Source organism: Prionailurus viverrinus, chromosome D4, assembly GCF_022837055.1.
Source record: "Prionailurus viverrinus isolate Anna chromosome D4, UM_Priviv_1.0, whole genome shotgun sequence".
NCBI classification, from domain to species: domain Eukaryota; kingdom Metazoa; phylum Chordata; class Mammalia; order Carnivora; family Felidae; genus Prionailurus; species Prionailurus viverrinus.
In genome coordinates, this window is record NC_062573.1 from 85,428,147 (window position 1) to 85,437,356 (window position 9,210).

Sequence of the window (9,210 nt, forward strand, 5' to 3'; positions counted from 1 at the left end):
GGACAGCATGGAAAAGGAGAACATCAGAATTTTGCAACTGGAAGGGAACATCTGAATTATCGTCTCTGTAAGGACGCAAATGCTGAGCATGGGGCTCCGGTGTGGGAGCGTCAGGTACAGGGAGAGAAGCCATGGACACTATTATTCCTCGTGTGCTTCCTGCCGCAGCGTGAAGTCCAGATCAGTGGAGGCAGATCACGTGTCTCCAAAGTGGCCACAGCAGCATCTCCAGGGTGGTCCCCCCAGGCCTGCTCCCCACTGCTCCGGCCCCAGGTGAGGTGCAGGCCCGGAGGAGCAGACAGCCAGCATCCGAGGGGCCAGGGTTTCGGTTGGGGGAGGTGGAGGGAGTTCTGGAGACAGATGGTGGGGACCTTTGCACAGCAGTGTGGACGCGCTTATGCTGCTGGGTGCACTTAAAAGCGGTTGAGATGGGGCATTTTGCATTGTGTGTGCCGTATCGCGATTTAACAAAAGAGGTGTCTCTACCCCCTTTGATGGCCCCTGTCTTCCTGGCCACTGCCTCCGGGTGGGGCACCCAGGAAGTGAGGCTGTGCGCTTTCCAAAGTCCCTCCTCCCCTGTCCGGCCCCTCCCCCTTCCCCCTCCCCCCTTCCCCTCCCCGCCTCTCCCATCCTGCTCACTTGGAGCCCAGCGGCACCGCGTGAGGCGTGAGGAGGCCCAGGGCACGTGGGCTGTTCTGACCACGGCTGGCTGACCTCTCTCTCCGAAGGAGGCCGGGCTGCTGATTCAGTCCTCAGTGGGCGTCCGCTGGGAGCCGGCGGGCCACGCTGCACAGGCACTGGGGACACAGTGACAAAGTGCCGCAGGACGGAGGTGGCCCTGCCTCTTTCGGAAGGACCGCGTGCTTGGAAGTGCCAAGCCTTGTGGACGGCTGCTCCTACGCGTCAGTGAAGGCGCACAGGCCAGGAGTGCTTTAAGACCATCGTGTGGGTGGGGACACGCCCCAGGTGCAGGGAGCCGTTTGTGCACACCCTGGGGGTCCTATGACCTCGGGCCTGGACACAAGGGGGCCAGGTGCGGGAGGAGGGGTGTGTGGGGTGCTGCAGTTACAGATGCTGGCAGCAGCAGAAGGGACGAGGGACAAGGCACAGGGAGGGTCCTGTCCAGTCCTGCCCCCGCGGCTGCCCTCGGGATCGGCTCCCAGGTGGACAGCGCCTCACAATGTTCTTGGATGGTGCTGGGGTGGGTGAGGGGCCCAGAGCCTGGGCCGGGGCAGAGAGGGGGTCACAGGGGCTCTGAAAGCTCGGTTGGGGGGGTGGGTCTCGTCATCTACCCAGAACCAAATGCTTTGTGGGTTTGGGGTCTTCGTTTTGCAGCCAGTCAGCCTCCCTTTGCTTCAGAAGCTCCTGGATGAAAGGGGGCTCTTGAGGGAGAATCTAGGACCCCCGCCCCAGACCCAGCGAGCTCCTCCTCCCATCCCGGCAGCCTTACCCTGCAGCTGCTGTCCGCCCACGACGAGAAGGAGCCTCCTGACCCTTCTTCTCCCCGTGTGGCCCCTGCTCGCAGGGCTGCAGGCTGCGGGAGCCCAGCGAGAGCCCTCACTCTTCCCATGCCCCCCGTCCAGCTCGCTCAACCATAGGAAAGGAAGGAGCACGGAGGACACGCAGTCCATAATGCTGGCCGGCCACGGCCCGTTCTCCCTGCACCGCGCTAAAATGTGGGGTTTGTCTGTGTTCCTCTGAGTCCTCAGAGGCTGGACCCCCATCTCCATCATCTTTATACACTCAGCACCTAGCTCGGGTGGTGGCTTGTCCATGCACAGGGACACATGCAGGGACTGTCACATCCCACTGTGGGTGAGGGTCCCTGGGGAGAGGGAGTTTCTAACAGGGAGGGGCCATCAGGCACGTAAGAAGCGACCACGTCCTCCGGTGTTGGCTGGAGGACTCCTGTCCCCTGGATTCTCAGTCTCAGGATTTCATCCCAGGCTGGACTCTCGTGGTGCAAACCCTGTAGGAAGCTGGTGCCATAGCCACGGACCAGCTTCCACACGGAAGGTGTTGGTGAGTGGCCGGACCCCAGAGGTGGGAGTTCTGGCTTCCCTACGGCACACGCCCCAGCTGCCACGGTCACCCCGCACCGGCTCTGGGGGGCTTGGCAGAAGCTGAGGCCACTGCAGACATCAGTCGATTCCAAAGAGATCTGTAGTGGCCACACGACCTCACCCTCCGTTCCTCCACGTAGTCAGGCACCCTGAGGTCTTGCATTTGCAGAGGAAAACAGGCAGAGTCCTGGAAGGATAGAACTTAGAGTGTGTTTGACACCAGATGCTCTGGGATGCAAGTGGCCAACATTTTCTGCCACTTTCCCGCCCGCGATTGCCTACAGCTCAACAGACCACCCCAGAAATCGGGGGCCTTTTTGTTCACTCACAAATGTGCAATACGGGCTCGCCGCGAGCTCCACCCTCACAAGCCGGGTTCCCAGCTGACGGTTCAAAAGTCACATTCTGTCGGTCAGAAGGAAGTCTCGAAGGCCGCCCACATTCACAAGGACTCCACTTTTCGCCCGGAAGAAGGCAGAGGATTTGTGAACATATTTCAACATCACTATAAGCCCCAAACACTGCTAATTAATAATGACTGAGCTGAGACCCTGCTTCAGAATCCTTCTTAACACAGTGTTCTGCTCAGCAACTGGCCTTAGCCCTGAACTTGAGACCCATCGACACGCCTGCTCTACGCCAGTGACTCCAGACAGGCGCTGGGGTGCTCGGTGACGGGTCCGCACGTGTCCATAATAAAACCAAGAAAATGGGCAGTGTATGCGTGTTTCATAAACACAGATTTATCTGTTTAAAGACTGTCCACCATCCTGAGGTTAAGTACATCCGAATTCTGGGGCACTGACCTGTCCTTTCTCTCGGGAACTGAGGGTGCTAGTCAATAGCAGTTTTGCTGCCCGACTCTCCTTTTTAAACGCTGCTGATTCACGGTAAGTACGCTCACCTGTAACCATTTCACAGTACGTGTAAGTCAGGGCATGTGCAGCACACAGACTCACACAGTGCTGTGCACCTGTTACAGCTCAGTAAAACCTGAAGGGAAAAACACTGCGGGTCCATGAAATCGCAAAGTCATGATGCCCTGCCCTGGGCTATCTACTGGAGGTTAAAACGTTCCTGCCATGAACTTATTCAGAGGACCCCATGGGACAAACAGCCTCCCAGAGGTCACCTTTTGCGACCTGGGGGCGGCATCCTTGGGACCTCACCACATCTCTCTGCCGGAGCCCCTGATTCAAGCCCAGTTTTGCTTCTCTGTCCCCTCCCTGCCTCCCCCTGGGCTGCCCTGCCGACCACGTGTGGGAGGGTCTGCTGGGTGATGTGTCTGTGCCTTCGACGTGGTCAGGTCTATTGAACACCCACGTCTGAGCACCCCTCTCTGAGCCCCCGTGGGCATGTCCACTGGACCAGTGGGGAAACAGAGGCCCAGCAAAATCATGAGGTGCCCTGAGAGTTGATATCTGAGGATATTATGTGCAGAAAGCTTGTTAAAATGATCCCTTAAATGAAAACCAACTGCAAAACTGATGGTTGTAGGAAATGGCGTTGGCTGGGTCTCAGCACCCTTCGTCCACTGTCCATTGGAGACACAATTGGCCATTTGGGCACAGAGCAGGTGCAGGTGTCTGTATTAATGATGGAAATACTGAGGCTACTTTGAAGGCAAATCCTTGGGCAATTGAGAAATGCTGGTGGGTATGGACGATTTGGGGTTCCAGAGACAGAGAGGAGCCGAGGCAGGAGAGGAGGGACATGAGAACACGCAGGATCCCTTGGGTTGGAAGCAGGAGGCTCGCTCAGGGCAGGGAGAGATGAGCCGGGAGGGGGCTCTGGGCGCCCCTCCCCAAGCACGCCCGCCCACCTCGCTGTATTTCCCATCACGTGGCTGCCGGAGGGTGTGACAGAAGCAGTGATTCCCACGGTTTCAGGGGAACCGGGCTCCCACACTGGTCACCCGCACACAGAAGGGCAAACACAACCAGCCCCAGCCTGTGTGTTGATGACCGCTGCCTCTGTGTGTTCCCCATCCCGCCGTGAAGGAAAGAACAAAGGCCCTTCCAGCTCTCACTTAGACTTGGAAAGTGCCTTGTTCCCGGGCCCCTGAGATGCTGGGGCTGAGCTGTGCAATCAGCCTGTCTTGGGCAAAATAGGTGCTGGGTGTGAGGAGGTTGGGGGCCACTCCCTCGACAATCCCACTGACCTCGTGGCCATCAGCTCCCTGAAATTAATTAAGGGCCGGGTGTCAAGGTGCCTTCTGGCTCCGAGTCTCAAGGACACTCGCTTTCCCCTCACTTGTGTGGGGTCTTGCCACATGGCACGGGCGAGCAGCATGGCTCTTTGTGAAGGGCTTCGAACGCATGTGTCTTCTCATCATGATGCTTGCGTGGACACCATTTCCAATTAAGCTTAAAAAGGCAGTTGGGGGCACAGCCGGTCCCAGCCCTGCCTTTAGGGAGTGTGACCTGTGCACACCCACCTGTGCACAAACTCCCCTCTCTCGCCACCTTCCCCTTCCCTGCGCAATCCCTGTGTGGACCACTGACCGTATGTCTCGTTAGACACAGTGCCCTCCTTCCTGTTCCCATGCAGATAGTCGAGGGAGGAGTCTGCTGTGTTTATTTTAGGAATTGCTTCCAGAAGGCAGAGGACCTCTCTTCTATCTCACAAAAAGCATGTCCTGGAGAAGAACGAACGCGTCGGTCGATGCCCTCTGGCTGTGTAATTGCTACTCTGTGCACAAAGAAATGAGTGGCTACAGCTAACAGGTAGCTAGTTTGGGAGTAGCCAAAAAGCCCCGTCCCTATGAAGAAATTGCACCGTAGCACAAGCCACAGGGTTTTGTTCCCTTTCTTGAAGATGCAGGCAAAACCACAGACAGCGGAAACAAGGCCACTTAACTACCAGCCATCGTCTGAGAGGGCTGAGCCCGGTGGTAATGAGGCCGCCTCCCGGACCTCAGGCATTTGGAGGGGACAGGACTCTGCCTCCCCCTACAGCAAGGAGCAGGGAGAGTTCTCCTCTGTGGCTTGTCTGGGTCAGGTTCGTAAAACAGAGAGGACACCCTGGGAGGAAACACCGCCCTGCCACGGGCCAGGGCCGCTCGTGGCACACACAGTGCTGTGGTCAGAGCTCTGTGGTCCAACAGCCCGGGTGGCGTCAGGACAAGGGACTTCTGTCTGGGACAGTGATGTGCAGGAACACTGTTTTCCTCCTTCCTTCAGCTTACTCTTACAGGATTCAATCCTTAAGTTAGGTTGCTTGAGGGAACTGATTCTAGGAACATTTTACTGGTTTTGCCCAGAGAAGGGACAGCCCTGTTTTGGAGGCGTCTGTCAGGAAAGGAGTCTGCAGTCAAACCAGCAGGACTCAACCTCATGGAAACCAAATGGCCAGAGTCAGGCCAGGGTCTGCAGTCTGGGCTCTGAGGCTGTTTTGTTGGACATCCCTGGGCTCAGGGAAACCTCTTGTGGCCTCCTAGTTACAAGCCATCTCCCATTTTGTGTGCTTAGCACACTCTGGAATTCTCCTTCTAAGCATTTATCACCCTGGCCAATGAATAATTGTGCAATTATTTAATGTCAGTCTCTCACACTGGAACATGGCACAAGGGTCAGTTCTGTACCTGACTTGTTTGCTGCTGGACTCCCTGTGCCTGGAATAGTACTTGGCATCTGCAGAGTTCTTATTCATTACATAAGTGGATGTAACAGGGATGGGTGGGCGGGTGGGTAGATGGATGGGTAGATGGATGGATAGGTAGGTGCGTGGATGGATGGGTAGGTGGGTGGGTGGGTGGATGGATGGATGGGTGGATGGATGGATGGATGGATGGGTAGGTGGGTAGGTGGGTGGGTGGATGGATGGATAGATCAGCAGGTGGGTGGGTGGATGGGTAGATGGTGGGTGGGTGAATGGATGGATGGATGGGTAGGTGGATGGATGGATGGAGATGAATGGATGCATGGGGTGGGTGGCTGAATGGATGGGTGAATGGATGGACAGGTAAGTGGATGGCTGGATGGATGGGTAGGGGGGGTGGATGGATGGATGCATCGATGGATGGATGGATGGATAGGTGGCTGGCTGGCTGGGTGGGTGAATGGATGGATGGGTGGGTGGCTAAATGGATGGGTGAATGGATGGGTAGGTAAGTAGATGGGTGGATGGGTAGGTGGGTGGATGGATGGATGGATGAGCAGGTGGGTGGGTGGTTGTGTAGATGGTGGGTGGGTGGATGGATGGATGGATGGGTGGATGGATGGATAGGTGGGTAGGTGGGTGGGTAGATGGATGGGTGGACAGATTAGCAGGTGGGTGGGTGGATGGGTAGATAGTGGGTGGGTGGATGGATGGATGGGTGGGTGGATGGATGTGGGTGGGTAGGTGGATGGATGGGTGTGTGGGTGGGTGGATGAGAGGGTGTGTGGGTAGATGAGAGGGTGGGTGGATGAATGGGTGGAGCCCACAGGGTCATGAAGCATTTTCTTCTTCTCTAACCAGCTGAACTCCACTAGCTGTCTGTGAGAAGCTTCTATTTGAAGACTGAACTTGCAGGTGTGCTGGACAGTGAGGGCAGCTGGAATGGATGGGTCCACCAGTGTGGCATCCCTACCTTGGCTGCACTGATGGGAGCAGAGAGCTCCATCCCTTGGGACAGCGTTGCCTGGGCTGTGAGGCAGCCCCTGGACCCATTTGCAGAGCTCAACAGAACACAGCCTGGGCTGTGTCAGGACGGCCTCCTCACCCTATAAACCATGCATGTATTTATGTAACACCCCAGGCCTGATGGAGACCAGATGTGGCCAAATGGTGGTTTGGGTTGCCCTGGAATGCTGGAATGCCGGAATGCCAAACCAGACATCTCTAAGGCTGTTCCTGTTCAGTAATCTCTCTGGAAGTCTTAGGTTTGAGTCGTGATACATGTCCATGAACTTCATTCTTTGGTGAAGTGGAAACATCTGGCGACCTCTATTTGATCTGCACATCCGCGTGCAATCGCTATGATCACTCAGCCCAGTGCAGTGTTGAGGGATATGGGGAGAGACGAGCGGCCCTGGGGACGCAGCAGGGGCTCACCCTGGGACCCAGTCCTCCGGTGACAGTTCCAAGAGCTCCTGTGTATTCAACAGCTGCCTTGCTGTAGGCACCCTGCCGCATGCTGAATGAAGGGTGCCACGGAGCTTCCTCACTCAGATGCGCCACTGGACCCAGGGCACGACTTTCCAACAGCAGAGCAGTCGGCAAGGGGCGGGAGTGAGTCTAGACACCGTGAGTCGAAAACGTCACCTTTCCATTTCTAGAAAGTTCTCTGTGTTGTCCTCCAAAGAGAGCGTGGTGAGGGACACTGAGGGGGGTGCACAGGTATCCTCCATCTGGGGCTTTGGGACAGACGCTCCGAGGACTCCGGGGAAAGAACCCTGCTAACTGTGCACTCTGGTGTTCCCCAAGCTAACCGTCCTCCCCAAACCCTTGTCCTCTGAGACTCCTATCAGAATCCCGCGGAACACTGATGATGGTCACACACAAGCATCTGCCGAGGACCTAGCTCATGCCAGCACCCTGGGCCTGGTGGCCGTGTGGGGGGAACTTGCGCCCGGTGACGGTGCGGCCCCGCGCTGCGCTGCTATTCCGGGCCTGCCTGTTGTTTACCACACACGTACACTCTCACTGCAGAGGACCTGCCCTGGGCACTGCCTCCAGTGACCAGGAAGAAAACGCACCGCGCATCCCAAGTAGGGTTTTGCAGCAAGCCTTTAAGAAACACTGGGTCACAGACTTTCCACTCGCTCAGCAGAATCTGCCCTGAAGTCGGCCCCAGCTGCCAGCCCAGCTTTCATCCACGGCTCTGGGGTGGGAGCCCGAGTCCGGTCCAGTCACACTGCGTGCCATGGGCGGGCCATTTCGACTGTCTCTCCGGCTCTACAGGACACCCGCCCCAAGAAAGCCCAGCTGTGGTGTGTGTCGCGCCAGATGGTCCGTTTTGTCAGGACCGCTTCATCAGCGAGGAAGGAGCCCCAGAAGGGAGGCCGCATTCACTGGGGCACACTGACCCAGACCAGCAGTCCTTAGCGCCCACGCAGGACGTGTGAGACCCAGCTTCTGACCCGGCTCATCTGCCAAAGGCCCACGGGGCTGAGGGCGATCCCACACGCGGCGTTCCTCCCGAGCCCTGAGACGCTCCCCGGCTCTGAAACAGCGGGACCCCCTTGTGACATTCTCTGCAAGGTAGCGCACTGTCCACACCCACAGGGGACAAGGCACAGCCACAGAATCTGCCGTCTCTCCCCCAGCGCCTGGGGTCTGCGACCTTAAATACCAGCAGTGACACGCAGAACGCGTGCCTCGACCTCCCTCATAAGATGCATGTTAATTTGGAAAACCAGGAAGAGAGAGACCTCCTTGCCTTCCTGTGACACTTCTGAAAAACAAAACATTTCAAGGGAGGGGACGGGACTCCTCTGAACACATGGAACCTGGAGCTTTGCCCAGACCAGCAAAGCCCTAATTGATGGGCGAGGAGCATACAGCTCACAACTACACCCGGCTTGTGAAGGAGCCTTCTGGCATGGTCCACGTGTCCGCTTCCCCATCCTTTTTAACGGTCCAAACGCAAGCAAACACAAGGTCGCTGTGCCCAGAGAGAATTTATGTAAAATGTTTCATTGTGGTTAAGAGTCTATTTTTCCCTGCTTTCTCTCAGTGACATCATGTAAAAGTTACTTTCTTGAATTAAACATAAATCCAAACTCTGTCAGGTAGAATTTAAGTAATGCCTGACCCCCTTTTTTTACCAAGATCTGATGAACTTTTTGTTTAAACTTAGTGTTATTCTAATTGTAAAAATCAGTCGTGTTTATTAAGTAAGACGTGGAGAATACAGAAAGTGCCAAATAAAAGAATAGAAATCGGGGCTGACTGTCCGACTTCGGCTCAGGTCACGATCTCGATGGCTCGTGAGTTTAAGTCCCGCGTCGGGCTCTGCTGACAGCTCGGAGCCCGGAGCCCGCTTCGGATTCTGTGTCTCCCTCTCTCTCTGCCCCTCCCCTGCTCACGCTCTGTCTCTGTCTCTCAAACATAAGTATTAAAAGTTCTTTTAAAAAGAAAAGAATAAAACTCACTTGCGACAACCCATCTGTCATTTTCTTTCTACAAGAAGTCCTGACGGTCTGAAGGAGATCTCAGAAGC